We start from the raw sequence: 23,210 nt of genomic DNA on the forward strand, positions 1-23,210 counted from the left end.
GCTTCCATATCAATAGGGCTTCCATAATCATTGTGAATACACATTTTATCGCACCAAACTTTTAGAATACGTTTGAGATTTGACGTTTGGTTTATACAGGATCTATCGTACATCGTTGACAAGATACATGCATAAGATATCTTGTTTAGTATTAGTGTGTTTGTTGTTTAGCAGCTAGGTTTAACTGCTTGCGTTTCTAAAGGCATTTCTTTGCGACTAACACATTCTTCGCTATTACAGTATTAACACTTCTTTATGTATCCTTGCACGTGCTTACTATTGTCTACACAAGTCAGCAAAACCATATACATACATGATTGGAATAGTCAAATAACTATCTAAAGCTGTTAAACACTATTAAGTGTAAAATGCATATACAAAACTTCTAATTCAATGCATGAATAATAATGTATTAAGTGCATAATCTCATAGAAACCCTGCATATTATGTTTTGTCACAATTCCTTGTCAGTTGTCAGTCGCTCCAGCAACATCGTCCTTATGTGCAACAATTACTTGTTGTGTTCCACCATATTCCCACTACAATGATCAATGTGTACTGTATAGCTAACCTATGACAGGTACAAAGAAAGCATAGCTTATTTGGTAACATCATTGTTAACAAAGTTATAGCTAACGAATGTGTAAAAGGTAGAGTAGGGCTTATCATACAGTACGATAGTAACTGTATAGTAGGGACCACAAAGGAGTAGGCGTGGCCCACAAAATAATATCACCCAAACATCAGCCTGAATTTTCCCTTACAACGATGAGGCAGTATTGGTGAGGTAAAACTAAACCCAAACAAGCTTTCAGATCGACCCGAAATGCTTTCAACAAGTTCTTGATTAAAATGCTGTGTAACAGGTTGAACATAGCCGACAACGAAGTGTAATGGTAACTTCACTTTTCACACGATAATTGATATAGTTGGGGCACGCGGTAACTTTTTGGATGCGGTATGCGTAGGGTCACCAGCTATAATAAAATTATTTACAAAAAAAGTTAACAAACAAGTACATGAAAAAATTTGGAGTTTTCAACTAGAGTAGGGACGACAGTACATTGATAAAAAGTACTGAAACAAGTGCATAGGGGTAGTGAACAATACTAAAATACAGTTAAATAATAAGACGTGTTATATCCCTACTGTGCATTTCCATTAAGCACAGTAGGGATATAACACGTCTTATTATTTAACTGTATTTTAGCATTGTTCACTACCCCTATGCACTTATTTCAGTACTTTTTATCAATGTACTGTCGTCCCTACTCTAGTTGAAAATTCCAAATTTTTCATGTACTTGTATATATAGTAGTAGTACACCATAGGGTTAAGGTCCGCTCTGGCTAGCTACTGTGTATGTGAGTAATGGACAGTTTGTACAGCTATCTAATCATTGTTTGCGAGTGTGGCCTCAATGCTACAAAATTAAAGGTGTCAATATATCAAGCAGCCGGTCAATCCGAAAAGAATTTGTTAGACTTACGTACAACAAGTGCACAAAAAAATTGGAATTTTGACCATAGCACATCGATAAAAAGTACTGAAACAAGCTGGAGTGGTGCATGATTAAGTCACAGTAAAACAATAAGAAGTGTTATATCCCTACTGTGCGTTTCCATTACAGTAGGGATATAACACTTCTTATTATTTCACTGTGATTTAACATTGTGCACTACTCCAACTTGTTTCAGTACTTTTTTAGCGATGTGCTATGGTCCCTACTCTAATTAAAAAAATTTTTTTTGTGTACTTGTTTGTTAACTTTTTTTGTAAAATAACTGGTGAACCCACGCATACTGCATCAAAAGAATGAAATAGTGTCGCGTGCCCCGACTATCAATTATCGTCTGAAAAGTGAAGTATCCATTACGCTTTGTTGTTGGCTATATTCAACCTGTTACACAGCACACAGCATTACAAATCAAAAACTATTCGAAAAGCACCTCTGCAATCAAAGTAGCCACTATGAAAAATACAAACGATTTCCATTACAAAGGAAAGCCATTACGTGCTACTGCCAAATTGACATCTTTCGCTGTCAGCAAAGATGAATGGGACACAAAGGAAAACACTTGTAAATCCATGAAGAATGCATTGTACATACTGCAGTATGCCAAAAGGCACGTGTCTGGCTGAAGCGACGTCGAACAGTGAAAAAATCAAGCCTGTAGTCTCAGCCGTTATCAAGGTACGCTGTGTGAAAGTGCCTTTCAGTCAGTTACCCAGTCAGTCAGCCACTAAAAAATTCCATTTAATTTAATTTTTAATTTTGCAGCAGCTTGTTGAAAGCATTTCAGGTCAATCTAAAGGCTTGTTTGGACTTAGTTTTACCTAAGCAATACTGCTTCATTGTCATCGGGGAAAAGTGAGATCTTTTTGGGTGATGTATTTTCATGGGCCACACCTACACCTTTGTGGTCCCTACTATACAGTACTATCATACTGTATGATGATGGACAGTTTAGTGAACAAGAAGTCATGATTATTTAGTGGAATTACAAACATTCTTGTGTTAATTTGTTATTAATTGTTGTGGTAATATTGTTGACAGCTTTGTTAGTGTGGGGTAATTGTGGTCATTCCAGTGTCTTCATGGGTTGTGTTTATGGTTGTGTTTATGGTTGTGTTTATGGTTGTGTCAGGGTAGTTGGAAAAGGCGGATACGGACGTGGACACAAACATAGATATTTTTTAATAAACAGTTATTTTCATACCTAACATTGTTTTTACAGTAGCATTTGCTTCCAGACCCAGGCGTCAATCTTGTCATAGTGCTTACCCATTTATAAGCACATATGCGAAGGATAGACTAGCACCCTAAAGACCATATAGTGTTGCACACGTGCTCTATATATCTAATCTAATTCAATGTCATAGAGATTAAGCTGGCACGTCCCAACCTAATCTCGTAAGCCAGGCACTTGAACCCTCAACACTTGGTATAAGCACCTGCACCTTATACTAAAAGGTGTAAGATCGTGGATTTGGCCTGCTAAGCTAAGTTGCATGGGGCATACAAGCTACTATATAACTCTGTATTAGACTATAGAGCATGTCTACAACACCACACGGTCTTTGGCATTCTGTGGAGAGAGCTGGTTTAGTCCTTCGCACATGCGCTTATAAATGGATATGTGCTATGACAAGATCGCCCCCGGGGTCTGGAAGCAAAGACTGCTGTAAAAACAACGTTAGGTATGAAAAATAACTGCTATATAAATGTAAAAGTACTTTTTGAAAATGTCCGTGTCCGTGTTCATGTCCAATCGTATCCGCCTTTTCCAACTACTTGTTGTGTCACATTCACACAAAGTGTAATTGTCATACAAAGGAAATAAAGTACTCTTTATTGGAAAATATAGACTTTTGGCACAGTATAGAAACACACTTTTCCCTTTGAACTTGGATGGTATCATACATTAAAAGGTTACATATAATTTCTTTAATTTTTTCATCTATTATTTGGCTCCACCTAAAAACTTTATATAAATGAGTACCTAATATATGTATCCATTGGAGGGTAATGATAAATCCATCAGCCTTTAACAGCTCTTTGATATTGTCTTTATTGTGCATATCTCAGCCTGGTGCCATTGGCCTTATAAGGTCAATGGGAGATTTATTTGATGTAGAATTAGTGCAAGTGCACTGAATGGGTTGTAATGGATGGTTTCTATACATGGAAATCTGTCTGTCCATATTGGTACATGACTGAAATAGTTAAGTGTGCATATTATACGGTACACTAGTGCTGCTTATTAGGAATCGTGGTGGTTTGCACTTTCTCACAAAAGAAATATTGACCAGAAACCAGCCTAGCCTCACAATACCTTCATTGTGCCTTAGCAGTATTTTGGTTAGGTATAACTAAGCCTAAGACTGTATTCATTATGACTTGAAACACTTCTACAAAAAAATTTTAAAAAGTATTCAGTGGAATTTTCAACTGACTGCTAACTGACTGATGCTTTCAGACAAGCATAACTCAATAATGGCTAAGGCTACAGGTTTGATTTTTTTCACCGTTCAACATCACTTAAGCTCGACAAGTGCCTTCTGGCATACCGCAGTACATACAATGAATGTTTCATGTACTTACCTGTGTCCTATTTTGTGTCCCATTTGTCTTTGCTGACAACACAAGGTGTTGATTTGCGGTAGCACTGCATGATGGCATCCCTATATTTATTCTTAATAAGAATCATCCGAGTTTTCCGTTGTGAATAAATTGATTGCCATTGTCCATTTTGTAGTGTTCTTTGTTTATAGCACTGTGTAACAGGCTGATCATAGCTGAAAAATGAAGTGTTATAGCCATTTTGCTACTTCGGTAATTGATAGCTGGGGCAGACAAAAGTAATAGCTATATGTGACCGGATCTGCGAGAACCCGACATAATAGAGCATTTTTCAAATTCCTGTTTATTAAATATTTATAATCTACTTAGCCAAGTGTACCCTCTGGCAAAGTTTCAGCCTCACATATCAATAACTTTCGGAGGTTACAGCCCTACAAAATAGCAACAACAGAAAAATTGATTTGTACAGCAAGTATAACAAAAATATATTACAGGCGCTTACTAAAATGGTTGTAACTTAAGAACAGATTGATGTATGGAGTTGAAATTTTCACAATTGTGTTCACAATGAATAGGGAAATCAATTACTGGGTATTTTTGCCTTTTATTGCCTATTTTCATTGCATACAAAGGCAAAATTCACAAAGCAAAATCGATCATGTATGTACTAGTGATGTGCGATATAACGAAAAAATATAGATTTCGCAATAACTTTGTCGATATCGTTATCGTATCGATTTTCGATACTGCTTTAGCAGATTTCAATCTTTATCGAAATGGTAATATCTTTCAATAATTATCGAAATATCGAAAAATATTTCGATAAATCTACAGCATTTAGTGTGTGATTGCGCAATCATGCTAGAAATGAAGGTTGGTTCTGTACTATCTAGCCACTTTAAAAACTTGTCTACCAGTTTTCTAGGCTTATTATTAGTTTTGTGCAATGGTTTGTGTGTAAATTGTATTTCAAGCATATTTATAAATATCGGCCGCCCACGCAATTACAACACCCACACAATTAAAAATTATCGAAAATCGTATCGAAATTTCGATATTTACCCCAATATCGTATCGATATCATATCGAAATAAAAATCCTTATATCGCACACCACTAGTATGTACTCTTTGACATGAACTAATAAATGCTCATAACTTCCGTATCCTTGGGTCTACTGCAATGAAACAAAGATTTTCCAACTCCTCTTGAGTAGGCGAATAGGCTGCTATCCAGGTTTTTATTGTTAGTCCCTTCTTTCACTATGAAAGGTGTGTTCAAAAATTTATAGAATTTTTTCAATAATACGTAAATATTTCACCCATTGTAATTAATGCTTTATACTGTAAATTTAGGGTTGTGCTATTGTGTAGGGGTTTTTGCAGATCCGGTCACATATTTGATCACAAGACTAGGTAATGAGAATTTTCTTGTGCCTCTGCAATCATTCCATTAGTGATATACATTGATAAAGTCTTGGGATTATCAACTACATTTTCTTGTAATTGTTGTAACATACCCATGAAATTAAATCAGAATATAAACTGATTGGGTGTGTTTGTATAGTGTTACTAGTATGGGGCAAGCATGGGTCTAATACACCCATTTGTAACACAGAAGAAGACAGAACATATATGGCTAATGGTGAGAACTGTGCCCAAGGAACAATGTTACTGTCTTAGTTGCTTGAACCAGTGTACGGTGTACTGATACTTATTCAGCCCATGTAGCCATTGTGCTGCTTCCCAGATTACAAGTGTTCAGATATTCATTGCTGAGTAATATAGTGATGTATTATTAGCTTACTATATTGGTAGATTCATAGTTTGTTTATGATGGTGGTGTTTTATATGGTTTCTTTAATAGACCATATTACAACCACTTATGTACCATGAAACCACCTAACTTCAAAGGAGAATTTCAGGGTACATATCTCATAAACCATGGCTGGCCATGGTACATTTAAGTTAAACCCTGGATGGCCATGGTTTAACTTAAATTTACCATGGCCTTGATATCTGATGAGGTAACATTGTTTGCTTATAAAAGAATCCTGGCAGTATTCGATTGTGGGAGTTTATTATTGCTCATGTAATGAAAACCACGAACCCGATTTTGCATTCTACAACACTCAGACGGAGGCAATTCGACACCCTTACCACCCTATGAGTTGACAAATGGAAGTTTAAGGTGAGAACTAGTGTCATGGTTAATTCACAATCGCGTGTCCGCATGTTTGATTACGTACCACGCCCACTTTTCGTATATCACGAGGTAACCGCTCTACAGCGAAGCTTACCCCTCTAAATCGCAAAATTGAATGTTTCCGTGATATTCATAGGATTTTCCCATTTATGTTAACAAACGTAACTGCAACGTTACTTGCTACTAACCCATAATCGAATTTTACAAGACTGTCTATATAATAAATCCAGCGTGTTGCCTCGTATTGGCTTGGGTGATTAGTCGCCCACCACAGTAAGCTATTAGCCTACATGGTACATATCAGTTGTATCACGTGCCCTCGTGATCTGCCTGATATGTACACCCACGCTCTCGGGCCTAACGGCCCTCGAGCTTGGGTGTACACATAACGGCCTGAGAGCATGGGTGTACATATCAGGCAAATCACTCGGGTACATATACAACTATTACATATAGTGGTATACAACTGATTTGTAATACTGGCAGTAGCCTTCATCTGTCCACAAACCAAACTACAATTATCATGCAGTATAGTAGTACTGTATATTAGAAATCTAATCAAAAAACAGCTAAGCTGTAAAAGATGGTGTGGTCTCCAAAAAAGCCCAGGGTGAAAAAAGATGTGAAATCCAAGGTGGCAGTCAATAAATGGCTGTGATTGTAGGCAGTGACAATTCAGGTGAATTTGCATTGCCTCCTCCAAGTTTCACTCAGATTTGGCACCAAATTCATCTGAATTGCTGTTATTGAAGTTTTTGCCATTAACCTGCCATTTCTTGGCTGCCACCTTAGATTTCATGTCTTTTTTCACCCTCGCTTTTTTGGAGGCCGCATCCTTTTTTACAGCTAGGCTGTTTTTTTGATTAGATATCACTTCCTTTTGTAATTTCATACCTAAAGCCAGCCTATGGCCAGCTTTGGGTATTTCTTTTAACTTGTCTTTTTCTTTTCTACAGGAATGGGGGATTATGAGGAAGAAGATTTGTTTAGCTACAATCATGTTGATTAATCAAAATATCTAATTAACTTACTATAGCTATACAGGCTAATTGTTTGCAGCTGAATACTCTACAGGGAAATATATATGTAGCTGAAATTTCTATAGGGAGACTCATAACATAGCTGTACTATCAGACTACATGGTGAATGGTTTGTAGTTGCACAGAATGACTCATAACCTAACTAAACTCTCGACAGAAAGAATTGCAACATAGCTTAACTTTCTACAGGATAGTTTTCTTGTAGGTGAACTTTCTACAGGGTGACTTGCAATGCCAGAAATAAACATTCAGTATCAAGTGGTCACATGTCCTAGCAAGATTACACTTGCTAGGTCATTTCCAGATTTGGTTGGTCATCCTGCATCATTGGGAATACCCCATACAGTATGTATGTGAGTTTTACAGCAGCTGATGAGTTCAGAGTGACAAACAGGATACTAGTGGACACCAGGAGTAATCCTTCACTGTGCAATCACTAACAAAAGTACCACCTAGAAACATTTCTAACTCCACCACATACATTTTAGGAGTCCGTTTTCACGTGGACTCCTACTAAATTTTGTTAAACAAAAATGTGTGCATTAATACTGTGTATATACTAATGTTAGCCGACGGTACACAAAAGCATGTTGGGTATGATTTAGCTACTACATTAAATGCCTCAGCTTTGATAATAGCCATATCTGATGCTCAAGTAAATAGAGCTTATACTACCATGATAGTGATGTGGCTACAACAACAGCCGCTACCTTCCTTTTTTATTATTATCCATATCACCAGTTGTCACAACTGTCATCCAATGTGAATCCTCATCTGTTTTCTACTGTTTCCTTCAAGATTACTGTTTGAATCACCGTCTAATCCATGACTGTAAGGGCACCAAGATCTTAGCATCTGGCACCACTGGCTTAAGTGCAGCCTGCCAAAACCAGACATGTAACAAACCACTTATAAACTCTAGCAGAAATATCCTGAAATGTAACTGCTTCCACTTTTTCAATTGTATTTTTGCAAAGCAACACACAAGTCACAGACTGTGCACTAATGTATTAGAACAGTCCATCTTGCCTCACACCAATTTAAGTGGATTTCTTATCTCATTCCTGGTAATGAAACTCCTCTTCCAGCAGAATCATTTGAGCCCTGGGATACTGAGTAGCTGTGAGGTACTGTGTGTATCAACTTTGGAGTGGCACTGGTTATAATATCATTATTTGGAAATGGTAAATATTATTGTTATTTTTGATTGTGTGGAGCTTTGCCGTGGATTCTTCTGCTGGTCAGACGTTTGACCAACCAAACCACCAAATGATCATTTACACATGGAGTCACCAGAAAAATAATGGCTCGTAGTATACCTAATGTGGATGACCTTTTCAGCCATTTGAAGAATGCATTAGACACACCTTTATTCCTGCAGTAACTGGCCATTCACCACCTGGTGATTTAGAAAAGAGATTTGTTGACTCTTTCCACCTGAATTGGCGGTATGGGTATTATCAACCCCATCAAAATGTGTGACTTCGAGTTTTCTGCCTCTGATAAAGTTACCTAGCCTTTTCAGTCCCTTCTGTTATCTCAGTCTGGTACCTTTTCAAGTGATATTCGAGGTGAACAATTCTCCATAAAAGCTGAAATTCACCGCTTAAAATTTTCCATGATTTCTTCCATCAGAGCCACTTTACTGGAAGGAGCCACTACTACTTTGAAGACATTGATTAGGGAGCTTCAAATTGGCTAACTGTCCTTCATTGCAGGAGCACAATTTTTCCCTTCACAAAACTGCTTTCCATCATGCTGTTGCTCTCAGATGTGGATGGGATCCAGCCAGGCTCCCTCACATTGTTCCTGTGTAGCTAAGTTAACTGTTGAACATTCTTTTACGTGTTGTCCCAAGGATAGCTTTCCATCATTGAGATTCGTGGTCTGACAGCTAGTTTACTGACTGAGGTCTGTCATGAGGTTGCACATATACAACCAGTCACAGGTGAGCAGTTCATCCTAACTTCTTCAAGCACTGAAGATGGCGTTCTCCTAGACATTTCAGCTAATAGTTTTTGGGGAGGTCGTTGTGGGAAGACCTACACTAATGTAAAAGTTCTTAACCCACATGCGCCAGGTAATCACACCACTAATACCAGGGCCATTTAGAGAAAACATGAATTGTGTAAGAAGTGATCATATGAAGCTTGCATACCTAAAGTTGAACAGAGTTCCTTTACTCCTTTAATTTTCTCAGCCACAGGGGTATGGCTAATGAAGCAAATTTTTACAACTGCCTTGCCTCCCTTCTATCTTATAGGTGGGACTCAAATTACACAGCTGTAATGTAATGAGTACAATGCTGCTTGTCTTTTTCACTCAATAAGATGTTTAACCCTTAAACGCTCATGAAACTTTTAAGGAATTAGTCCTGAATGTGCACAGAACATTTGTGACCTGGTCTGCGAAAAGGGCTCTTATCACCTTTTCAATTATGTAAACATGGTAACCAATAACTTAGCTTGTGAATAAGATACAAGCCTACAATTTGGTCACTGTACACTCCTAACATAGCACTAGCTGAGGGTGTAATTACAAGATGATAGATTTAGCTGATCAGGAGTTATGATTTGCCAAACTTGGACAATTGGAAAGGCTATAAGAGTCCTTTTCGCAGACCGGGTCACATTTATGTAATGCGTGTTTACACAAAGCAAACTTATATGGTGAGGTAAGACAGCCTTTCCTAAATCTATTAGCCTAAAACCATATATCAGTAGAAAGCTTATTCATTGGTCTACTTGGGGAAGGCTAAATAACCACTGTAACAACAATGGCTTACTTGTTTTAAAACGAAGAAGATCGATGTCTTGCTTTATCGCAACGCCACATTCTTCGCTTCAATCGTAGTTTCGATTGTGGGTTTAGTCACATGAGCTATATATGGCCTGATTCGCCATTGAATGGCCATTCGAATAGTACTTGTTTGAAGCAAATCGGACGAACTGTCAAGGAGTTATGGATCATTTTCTAAAGGTATGTAATATATTTTTTGTGGTTAGTTGTTTATTTTCACGGCAATTTTTGGTCTTGTGCTTTGGTCATAGGGTAAACCCCTAGGTATCATTTTAATGCTTACTACATCACGAGTAGACTGGCACAAGTTACAAAGCCATATGGTAAACGCTTCAAAAGTTACTGCTCTTTGTTTACAACCATGCGTAAAAGCCTATATACCTGTATAGGCTTATGCGTTTTCAAGACCATGCATAATCTGCCTATATATAGGCTTATGCGCGTTTAAGGGTTAAGGGGATGTAGATCATCAAAGGGCAAATTTAGTCACTCTTTAGAAGCAGCACCAGTCAATCTCATCCAGAAAGAGACCAGACTTCCATCACTTATGCATTGTTTTCGTACATTTAATTCATTTGTTTTATTATTGTCTAAATACCATTTTATAAAAATTTTAGTGTCAGAAAATGAAATGTAGATGAACTCTCTGCAGGGTGACTTTTTTCTAGCTGATCTCTCTACAAGGTGACTTGAAATGTAGTTGAACTCTCTAAGGGTGACTCAATCAGGCTGATCTCTCTACAGGGTAACTTGTTTCCAGCTGAACTCTCTACAGGGAGACTTTTCTAGTTGATCTCTCTACGGAGTGACTTGTTCCTAGCTGATCTCTTTACTGGGTGACTTGTTTCTAGTTGAACTCTCTACATTGTGACTTGAAATGTAATTGAACTCTCTGTAGGGTGTCCTGATCTTTCTACAGGATGACTTGTTTCTAGGTGGTTCTCTATAGGTTGATTTGTTTCTAGCTGAATACTCTACAGGGTGACTTGAAATGTGGTTTAACACTTTGCAGGTTGACTTGTTTCTAGCTGATCTAGATCTCTACAGAGTAATAGTCTATACAGAGTGGCTTATAACAGTGTTAGATTCTCTAGACGAACGTTTAATAGAATAATTTATTTCTTAGTTGACTGCTCTATTAGGGTGACTGCTCTATTAGAGTATCTCGATCTCGCACTTGCTACACCGAGTTGGATTCGAGTTATAACTATGTGGCTTTAAATCTGATTCTTGTAAACCATTGAAGGACCTTTCTGAGATGGTCATAAACCAATTTTCAAATCATCCTCCTGAGTGGTTTTGCCATCTGAGCCCAGATTCAACTGTAGTCAATCTTCGTCAATAAGTCATATTCTAAATAATCCTTACCATTACCTTTGACTGTGTCAACCAGTTTCACCAGATTCAACTTTAGTTGGTGTAGATAATAAGAATTAAACTAGTATTTAGAGCTGTTCGATAATAATGAAAATGTGATTATCATGATACCTACGTCATTATCATGGTGAAGATAATGAATTTTCTGTTATCAATATCTCAAGACTATTGTATATTAAAAGCAGGTAGATGGTACTCTTGTGAGTAAGGTCACAATCAAGAGATACTCAATTGTTAATACACAACACTGTGCTTGTAAAAGTACTCTATGATAATACTTTATTATTGATAATATCTTTTATCGCGATAAAATCTTTTTTTTTTGTTTGTTATTGAAACTTTTCAAGATATAGGTTTTAATTTTTCTGTGTACTTGTTTGTTAACTTTTTTTGTAAATAATTATTATGACTGGTGAACCCACACATACCGCATCTGAAATGGCGCCACGCATCCCAGCTATATCAATTATCGTCTGAAAAGTCAAATATCCATTGCGCTATATTCAACCCATTACGTAGCATTTCGAATCAAGAACTGTTCGAAAAGCATCTCTGCAATGCATGCATACCAAAATAAAGATATGGTGCCATGCACCCCAATTATCATCTGAAAAGTGAAGTATCCATAACAGTTCATTGTCGGTTATGTTCAACTCATTACACAGCAGTACAAATCAAGAGCTGTTTGAAAAGTACCTCTGTAATCAAAATAGCTACTACGAAAATACGGAAGATTTCTGTTACGAAGGGAGGCCATCACGTGCTACCGCCAAATCGACACTTTTTGCTGTCAGCAAAGATGAATGGCACACAAAGGAGGACACTGGTAAGTCCATGAAGAATGCATTGTACATACTGCAGTATGCCTAAAGGCACCTGTCGGGCTGAAGCAACGTCAAACAGTGAAAAAATCAAGCCCGTAGCCTTAGCCGTAGTTACGCTTGTCTGAAGGTATCAATCAGTTACTCAGTCAGTCAGTCACTAGAAAATTTCGTTTAATAATTTAAAAAAAAAATTCCACGGTAACTTGCTGAAAGCATTTCAGGTTGATCTGAAAGTTTGTTCGGGCTTAGTTTTAACTAACCAATACTGCCTCATCATCAGCAGAGAAAATCAAGGCTGGTTTTTAGGTAATGTTATTTTGTGGGCCACGCCTACTCCTTTGTGGTCCCTACTATACAGACAGTACTATCTAACTGTATGATACTAAACAAGTATAAGTACTTTTAAAGAGCTCACGTGATTATATAGAATTATTTAGAAAACACTCTCCTCAAGGAACTTATGTTCTTCGCGCTTTCACTTGGCTGCATGTTTAAGTTATTGTCTGGATTATAGGTGTTTGGTAATGAAGTCCACTATGCAGGCAATCCAGTACTAGAAAACTCATGTGCTAGTAGTAATCCACAAAAGGCAGTTAGTTATATTCAATGACAATATGACAATAGCACTAACACAAGGTGAGATATCACCACAATAAAAGTGAACCCGTGTTTATTTGAGATCTTGTGACAAGATTACAATACCAGCGCTCACTGGACAATACATTTTTAATGGGAATGAATGAATAATTCATTGCTAAAATTGCAAAACCATCTACACATAAATAACTCAATGTAGTGGCTGCACACATTTTTATTGAGGTGCACGCTTTGTAGTTTTCTTGGTCGCGTAACTCACTATTGTGAGTCTTGATCTAATGGATGATTGTTTTACATAAGTAATGCATCACTGAAGTAACATGTTTGTACTTGTTGCAGTAATGTTATTATGTAACAAAGTAGTACCGCATTCACATTCAATACTTTTACTCTGTAATATTCCAGTAAAACCTCAAGCAGTTTATTGGAACTGTATAGTACATAGTTATTGCCTGGGAAATAACTACCATACAGTAAGGGTGTTAAATTATTCAGAGGTGTAGGAATGATTTTTAGAGTGTGGGGGCCAAGGATAGCCATAACCAATTACTACAAACTGATTAACACCCATGCAGACACACAGGGTCCCATTGATAGGGTTCCTATAGCTCAGTTCATACATGCGTTTATATAACGGTGTTGTGAAGTGTGATATCACTGGTTAATAACCCCGCAGCTGCACTGCATAGCTATTATCTCTTCACTCCCTATCCTGCCACAGTAATGTTGATGGTTGTCAACTTTCATATATCCTTGTATGTCTAGTATATATCTATCTAATCAAAAACAGCAAAGCTGTAAAAAAAGGAGTGCGGCCCTTGAAAAGGCTATGGTGAAAAAAAAAGTGAAATCCAAGGTGGCGGCAAAGAAATGGCTGTGATGGTAGGTTAATGGTAAAAATTTTAATAACAACAATTCAGGTGAATTTGGTGCCGCTTGGTCAATTGGCACATAATTCACCTGAATTGTCGTTATTAAAATTTTACCATTAACCTACCATCACAGCCATTTCTTGGCCGCCACCTTGGATTTCACATCTTTTTTCACCATAGCCTTTTCAAGGGCCGCACTCCTTTTTTTACAGCTTGGCTGTTTTTGATTAGATTTCACTTCTTTTTGTATTTGTATACCCCAAAGATGGCCTATGGCCAGCTTTGGGACTTTTTAACCTATATATTTTTCTTTACCACAGGAAAAAGAAAAAGATGAAGCAGATTTTATAAACACTTTAACTCATTCTGATTTTATCAGTTAATGTACAATTATATATATAATGCATATATCAAGAGTTCATAATATATAAAGAGAGTATATATTTATTACATGTCAATTAATCCCCACAGGATAATTTGCATCTGATCTCTCTACTGGGTGACTTGAAATGTAGCTGAAATCTCTACAGGGTGATCTGCTTGTACGTAGATGAACTCTTTACAGGATTCTCTCCACAGGGTGACTTGACTCTAGCTGAACTCTCTGCAGGGTTATCTGTTTGTAGTTGAATTCTCTACAGGGTGATTTGTTTGCAGCTGAACTCTCTACAAGGTAACTTCTTCTAGCTGATCTGTCTACAGGGTGACTTGTTTCTAGCTGGTCTCTCTACAGGACGATTTGTTTGTAGCTGAATTCTCTGCAGGGTGATGTGTTTGCAGCTGAACTCTCTACATGGTGGTTGCTTTGTAGCTGAACTCTCTAAAAGGTGACTTCTTCTAGCTGAACTCTCTACAGTGTGATCTTTTCATAGCTGCATGAACTCTCTACAGGATGATTTGTTTGCAGCTGAACTCTCTACATGATGATTTCTTTGTAGCTGAACTCTCTACAGGGTGATTTCTTTGTAGCTGAACTCCCTACAAGGTAACTTCTTCTAGCTGATCTATCTACACGGCGATTTGTTTGTAGCTGAACTCTCTACAGGTGATTTGTTTGTAGCTGAACTCTCTACAAGGTGATCCTTCTAGGTGATCTCTCTACAGGTTGACTTGTTTCTAACTGAACTCTCAACAGGGTGATCTGTTCATAGCTGAACTTTCTACTGGGTGATTTGTTTGCAGCTAAACTCTCTAAATGGTGGTTTCTTTGTAGCTGAACTCTCTACAAGGTAACTTATACTACCTGATCTCTCTACAATGCAACTTGTTTCCAGCTGATCTGTGATTTGTTTGTATCTGAACTCTGTACAGGCTGATTTGTTTGCAGCTGAACTCTCTACATGGCGGTTTCTTTGTAGCTGAACTCTCTACATGGTGACTTCTTCTAGATGATCTCTCTACAGGGTGACTTGTTTCTAGCTGAACTATCTACAGGTGATTTGTTTGCAGCTGAACTCTCTACATGGTGGTTTCTTTGTAGCTGAACTCTCTACAAGGTAACTTCTTCTAGCTGATCTTGCTACAGGGTGATTTGTTTGTAGCTGAATTCTCTACAGGGTGATTTATTTGCAGCTGAACTCTTTACAAGATGACTTCTTCTAGCTGAACTCTCTACAGAGTGATTGATTTTTTTGCAGCTGAACTCTCTACATGGTGGTTGCTTTGTAGCTGAACTCTCTAATAGGTGACTTCTTCTAGCTGAACTCTCTACAGGGTGATATTTTCATAGCTGAAATCTCTACAGGACGATTTGTTTGCAGCTGAACTCTCTACATGATGATTTCTTTGTAGCTGAACTCCCTACAAGGTAACTTCTTCTAGCTGATCTATCTACAGGGCGATTTGTTTGTAGCTGAGTTCTCTACAGGGTGTTTGTTTGCAGCTGAACTCTCTACATGGTAGTTTCTTTGTAGCTGAACTCTCTACAATGTGACTTCTTCTAGCTGAACTCTCTACAGGGTGACTTGTTTCTAGCTGATCTCTCTACAAGGTGACTTGTTTCTAGCTGAACTCTCTACAGGTGATTTGTTTGCAGCTGAACTCTCTCCATGGTGGTTTCTTTGTAGTTGAACTCTCTACAAGGTAACTTCTTCTAGCTGATCTTTCTACAGGGTGATTTGTTTGTAGCTGAATTCTCTACAGGGTGATTTATTTGCAGCTGAACTCTCTACAAGGTGACTTCTTCTAGCTGAACTCTCTACAGAGTGACTGATTTTTTTGCAGCTGAACTCTCTACATGGTGGTTTCTTTGTAACTGAACTCTCTACAGGGTGATTTGTTTGTAGCTGAACTCTCTACAGGGTGATCTGGTCGTAGCTGAACTCCCTACATAGTAACTTCTTCTAGCTGATCTTTCTACAGGGCGATTTGTTCGTAGCTGAGTTCTCTACAGGGTGATCTGTTTGCAGCTGAACTCTCTACATGGTAGTTTCTTTGTAGCTGAACTCTCTACAATGTGACTTCTTCTAGCTGAACTCTCTACAGGATGACTTGTTTCTAGCTGATCTCTCTACAGGGTGACTTGTTTGTAGCTGAACTCTCTACAGGGGATTTGTTTGCAGCTGAACTTTCTACATAGTGGTTTCTTTATAGCTGAACTCTCTACAAGGTGACTTCTTCTAGCTGATCTCTCTGCAGGGTGATTTGTTTGTATCTGAACTCTCTACAGATGATTTGTTTGTAGCTGAACTTTCTACAAGGTGATACTTCTAGCTGATCTCTCTACATGATTACTTTTTCCTAACTGAACTCTCAACAGGGTGATCTGTTCATAGATGAACTTTCTACTGGGTGATTTGTTTGCAGCTTAACTCTCTACATGGTGATTTCTTTGTAGCTGAACTCTCTACAAGGTAACTTCGTCTAGCTGATCTTTTTACAGGGCATGTTTGTTTGTAGCTGAGTTGTGATTGGTTTGCAGCTGAACTCTCTACATGATGGTTTATTTGTAGCTGAACTCTCTACAAGGTGACTTCTTCTAGCTGATACAGGGTGACTTGTTTCTAGATGAACTCTCTACAGGGTGACTTGCATGTAGCTGAATTGTCTATCAGATTAAATGTTTGTAGCTGAATTCCGTACAGAATATCCTGCAATGTAGTATAATTCTGTAATGGAGTAAGTTATAAACGTAGCTGAATTCTCTATTAGGGTGACTGTTCTATTAGAGTATCTCGATCTCGCATTTGCTACACGTAGTTGCCTTTCGAATCATAACTCAGTGGTTTGTAATCCGATTCTTCTGTACTACTGCAAGGACTTTCTATGATGATTATTCCAGCTACACACTGATTTTCAGCTCATTGCTCTAAGCGGTTTGCCTGATAGACACGAAAACTAATAGTATTTTTATTCATAAAAATCGATCGCGTAATTTTGACACAGGTCGGGTTTTGTGTCATATCTCCGTGGTCTTTATCCCGATTCCTTTCAAACCACAAAAAGGCACTCCTACGATGGTTGCTCCATCTACATAGCAATTTTCAACTGATTCCTCAAAGGAGTTTACCCTGTAGGCGTGACAGACCTTCGACCTTATTTTACGCAAATAATCGGTCATAACTCCGTGAATGTTCATCGGATTCCTACCAAAGTTGGTACAGAGATCCGCCTTAATGAGCCCTTTAAGTGTGCCAAATTTCAGCCCGATCCTAGCACGCATTCGTGTTTTATGGCGGCTTTTGCGAAATGTGCGAAATGAAGAAGTAGAAGAAGAAAAAAACGAAGAAATTAAGGGTGCTCTGTACAGTTCGTACAAAGCTTCCCAAGACATAGTCTGTTTTGCACTAAAAGAAATATTATGGTCACTTAATTAGTCTGTGACATGTTGACACATTTTAGTACCCATAAATTAGGTATCCCATAGCAACAAGCGCACGCATCTTGCTATTCTACACCCTCTCACTCAAATTAGAACTACTCCATCATTTTTAATCCAATGGACATGAAATTTTCACACAAGCTACTTTAGCAATTTTGCCAAAGAAGAGCGTTTGCCATTTTTAAACAACAAGCTCAGATGATGAATAACATGGAAGTAAAGAAAAGGATTTCTGGGAGTGTCAACCCAAAAGATAAATATGTGATGAATGAGAAGCTAAAAGACAAAAATAAAAACGCACAATGGTTTGTGCTGTTTAGTATAGTGTATCATAAAAGTATCAAGGCTCTAGTGTGTAAACTGTAGGACTAGTTCTAGTATAAAGGGAAAAACTGTAACTCATGTTCTAAAGCAAATTTAGCAGTTGGGTTTGGACTAAACTGTGTACTAGTGTTAGCATATATCCAGTAAAAAAGTACAGAACATTTGCTAAAACCATTTGTAAGTTATAGAACAAATTAAATTTCACAGGAAGCCATATAAGCGGACTGTACAGAGCACCCTTAAACCGAAATTTTGTTCGCTCGTATCTCGGAAATGGCTGGAGCGATTTTCTTCAAATTTGGTGTGTAGACTCCCCTTGCTGGCCGGCACCTCTCTAGCAAATTTGGTTCTAATCGGATAAGGGATCACAGAGCTACATAGGTGTGAAAATTGTGTTTTCTTTCTTCCTGTTAATATACTCACGGGTGGCACGCCGGCTTCTTGAGCCGCACGACACACTACCGTGTGTCTTGATCTTTAGGCTACTTGATAAATTAATTTGAATCTTTCAGTAGTCAGCAACTTCTGTACGCTTGAGCGCTACAGTGACTACAGCACTCTTTCCACTGTTTTAACTTTTCACTGCACATACTCCAATTGATTATTTCACCAACAGATATTACATGCCAGGACTAAGTTTATAGGTGGTTTGGGTTTAAACCTTACACCTGCATAAAAGTTTGAAGAATTCATGTTTGCACAATACAGGCATGTATGGCTTGATTCATACTGAGGATTCCATGAAGTTTAATATTAATTAAACCATACAGGTATATGCTACAAATTTCTGTGAATATTTTTAAGAAGACTGAGCATCCAAAATTGTGAACAGATTTAGCAAAATCAACCATATGGGTGCAACCTGGGTGCAACCTGTAGCGTTTCCAGACATCTGTACAGGTCTGTGAATAACAGGGAAGTGCTTTGGGGGGTTCATACACTGTGGACAGATGAGCAGGGAGCTGAATGTGTGATGTATGTTTGTTTTGTGAGATTTCAGTCTATTTCCTGCCTCTGACGGGCTGTTTTGTGGTCCGGTGCCTTCATTTACCATTCTCATCCATTTTGTAGTCTATCTCTTGCCCACCCAGCCACCCCCCACCCCCCACCCTCCACCCCTTTTTGAGGACTCGTGATACAGCAACACTGGTGAAAAAATATATCTAAAATGGCGGAAAACACTACAGGGATTACCTTGGCCACTAGCTGCTCTTAAAGGTTGTGAATTGCTCCATCTTTGCTGAAAAATCCAAACATGTAGCTGCCAAGGCTGGTGAGTGACAAAGCTTTAAATTATTAAAATACGTTTTTCTCTGAATCAACAATGCACCCATAAGGATGATTTTCCAAAATCCAGTCACAATTTTCTGCTAATATTTAGAAACTGTCTTTACAGAAGGTTTTAAGAATAATTGAAGGTTGGGGTTTGTTAACAGTGAAATTAAGACTAACTATCGACATGCTATAATAGCCCTAATTTGCAAGAACATTTGGTTTGAATGCTGTGATTTGTTCTGTAAGTCGTTTCACAGCTGTAGTCTGGAGATTCCTTACACAGTAGTACCGCTATGTGTACTTTAGCCCATTCACATTGCTCAGCTTTGAGATATAGTATTAAGCAATGCTCCACACTTTAACACAAATTTGTCATGAAGAATGGTGCATTGTTATTAGCATCTTGAAAGTGAGCGGTGTTTATGGGCCAAAGCACACATATATCGTTGACAGGTTCATAGGGGTACTGTGTAAGGAATCTCCAGAATTTAGCTGTGAAACTACAACTTACAAAACAAGTCATGGCATTCAAACCAAATTTTTCGTGAATTAAGGCTATTTTAGCATACCTTCTTATATCAACCTACCTTTGAGATTTGTTGATAAGTAGTCTTTGATTTCACCAGTAACAAACCGTTAACCTTCAATAACTCTTAAAACCTTCTGTAAAAACAGCTTCTAAAATGTTCGCAGAAAATTTTGGATACCCAGTCTTCTCAAGTGGGCAGCATAATTATATGGGTTAGCATGTAGCTTCTAGTAAATTAGTGCAACCCCCTATAGCCAAACACTACATATTGATCAAAAGCCTGTTCACTGGGCTACAAAGGTATGTATAGGGTTGCATTTTTCTCACTGAAACGTTGCTTACACTGCACATCACAAGTAAAGTTACATAAATTGCTTAGCCATAGGATGTTCCCTTTGAAGTTACAGCACTATGTGTAAGGCATGCATATTTATCAAGTTCAGATCCAGCTATCTGGACTATGCGGATTTAAGGGTTAATAGCAGTTGATGGTTTGCAGTGTAGTCACAAGAGACTGTGCTGTTGCATGATTGTTGTATGGCTTCTCATGTGGAGGTATGTACAGTATTTTGTATATATGTGACCAGATTTTACAAAACCAATTCAAATTGCACATAACAGAATCAAACTAACACCACCAGAGGACAGCTACACTATCACACTATCGATTTTGACCCTCAACATTACTCAAACTACTCATGGCTGAGATGTCTTTTTTGGGTGATGTGACAAGCTTGAATGGCCTTATGAAGGACCTGGCTCGGCAAGAAGCAGTAGTGTACTAGTGGATGGCCTAATATGGTTTGGCCAAATGTTTCCTGTACTGATTTTGCTATATATCAGCCACAAAGAAGGCAGCACAACCCTGTAATCTTGTGTTTGGACTTCAATCATGGTCTTCCTCCATTCAGAAGTCTATCTCTTCCCCATCCCACCACCCCCACCCTCTGCCCCTTTGTGAGCACTCGTGATACTACTTTGCTCATCTAACTGCTCAGATTTTCTGTCTTTTTTGGAAGGAAACCCTACAAGTAGCTACAAGAAATACTGGAAGTGGCCTAAAAAGTAATACATTGATGATGCGTAATTTCATATGCGTGCTTGCCATTCTTGGCATGACTCAGGGGGATCTGACACCACTCCAAACCCATGTGTTTGGAGTTCCAAATCACACCAATTTTTGCAAGGATTCCAGATTCCAACCAAGATTGCAAATTCTAAATTTCAAATATACATAGCTAGCTACACCATTTTTTATGCATTCAGCTAGCTTCCAGACTGATTAGATCACCAGTGAGGTCAGAAATACAGGTTAAAGTCATGCTATTGTCTGTACAAATATGTTGAGACATTAAACATTTTGATTTAAAGAATACAAGGGATTTGACACCGACTGGAATCCAATACAAATCACTTGGAATCCCAAAATGGAATTTGGAATCTTGGTCAAGAATCTGGAATCCTGATAAAATAAAATCTCAACAATTCTTTTATAAGTCCGATTATTTCCTGCAAATAATACCATAAATATTCATCTTGCAAATTCAATCAGTTTAGTCTCATGAGCACTGTGCAACACATGCGATTTAAATCGTTTTTCCAAAATCTAGTCACATATAACAGCCACCTGGCTGTTAAGGAGCCAAACATACAGAAACATACTTTGGAATCACTCCATGACCAGTGCTGGCCATTATACACAAGTCTTTCCACTGCTCCAGGATCCTTGGTAGGTCACATGATCTCACGTGATGCTCCAGAATTAATTTATAGGCCTCCTAGCCCGGTTTAATGCCCTTAAAATTATTGCCGGTGACAAAAAAAAAGAGTTTAGTTTAAACAGCAAATACAGCAAAATCAATTAAACACATTACATGTGTAGTGTTGATAATCAAAATTCAGTGTCAGTACAACATGTTTATGCAAGCTGCATACAAAGCCATTTTACATCAAAATACACCACAAAGTGTTTCACTTAGATAAAAGCAAAGCAGTCATAGAATACCTAGTTATTGACACTTGTCCTCAGCTTTGCTTCACCTTTGCTGAACACTGTATTCTAATAAGTAAGCATCATTAAACCAATTATTTGATCATTAGTCAGACACATTCCGTCAAGTAGTCGTAGTCAACAGGTATACTATAAAAAATTGTATTTGTATTTGCTACTATTGTAGAATATTAACATACGTACATAACTATATTATGTATGTTTATCTCATAGCTATTGGTGATATGGAGTCCATGTACTTAGTAGTTGTATTGATGTGCAGTGTGATATATTCAGGTGAGAATTGCATAAATATAAATTTATTTCTTGGATTCTGACATGGCTATTCTGATCTACAGAAAGCCAGCTTAACTTAGCAATTATACTTTGTAGAACAGTATGTGATAGCAACATGTCTCCTCAGCAATGTTTGAATCTTACCATTAAGGCTTTTGCAGAAGTATTTTAAAGGCCTTTAGCAACAATATTTATTTAGAGGTGCTGAATATGTATGTATATAGGTGCAATCCAAAGTGCTTATATGAAGCTTTGTAGTTTTATTTAGTGGAATTTTCTAGTAGCTGACTGACCAACTAAATAACTAATTGATTAACTAACTGATGTCCTCATACCAGCATAGCCCACTGGATGAGGCTAGCTTGATTTCACTGTTAGGTATGGCTTCAGTACAACATGAACTATTTGGCATACTGCAGTACATACAATGCACGTATCATGGAATTACCATTTGTCCTCCTTTGTGTCCCATTTCTTTTCTGGTGCGAGATGTCAATTCGCAGTAAGGCTAAAATTGTCTGTAATTTCCACACCATGCCTTGCCATTCAAATTTACAATTCCTATTTTTTCCTCATTCTTGTTACAATTGTAGTAGCCATTGGAATGGAAGTGACACAAAAGTCTTGGCGCTTCAACATTAGAACTACAGCATAAAAGGAATAGATAAGTATTAGCATTGCTATGAGTACAGTATGAAAAATATACTATGTAAAAGGACAAATAGCATGAGGTGAAGCTGGTACTATATTTGGTCTTCAGACCACTCTTTTAGTGCTATATTTTTTGGTATAGCTCAAGCAAGGCAATGCTTTAACTAATTTAAAGAACTTCCGGTTTGAATTTGAGCCAGTTAATGAGAGGCAGTTAAACAAGAACATGCACAAACCTATTCAAAACATACTAAGTAGCGTTGAAACAGCCAACCTTGTCCTAGATAATAATTGGACACACCATAGAGATCCTTTGAAGTGATTTCTTCTTTGCTTTTGGGAGCTTTTGTCTTCAGGTAAATCAGCGTTTCACACATGCAGAGTACTACCAACTACCTATAACACTGTGACCATGCAGCACATATCATTACGGTCACACATATTTCACTGTGGTCGCATATATATTCACATAGACCATTCTGCATTTATATAGCACTATTTTTTTTGCTTTGAGTTTCAAGTTCTTT

At 37.8% G+C, this 23,210-nt stretch overlaps 1 long non-coding RNA gene across 1 annotated transcript in view; it reads left to right on the top strand.

The window, feature by feature from the left end:
• Positions 1-22,953, top strand: part of LOC136257633 (uncharacterized) — a 41,577-nt gene extending 18,624 nt beyond the window's left edge. The window contains exons 2-3 of the long non-coding RNA XR_010702087.1: positions 21,970-22,032; positions 22,826-22,953. This is a non-coding gene — a long non-coding RNA (uncharacterized lncRNA). The remainder of the gene's footprint in view (positions 1-21,969; positions 22,033-22,825) is intronic.
• Positions 22,954-23,210: the final 257 nt, after the last annotated feature.

The sequence above is a fragment of the Dysidea avara genome, chromosome 6 (genome assembly GCF_963678975.1).
Source record: "Dysidea avara chromosome 6, odDysAvar1.4, whole genome shotgun sequence".
Lineage (NCBI taxonomy): Eukaryota > Metazoa > Porifera > Demospongiae > Dictyoceratida > Dysideidae > Dysidea > Dysidea avara.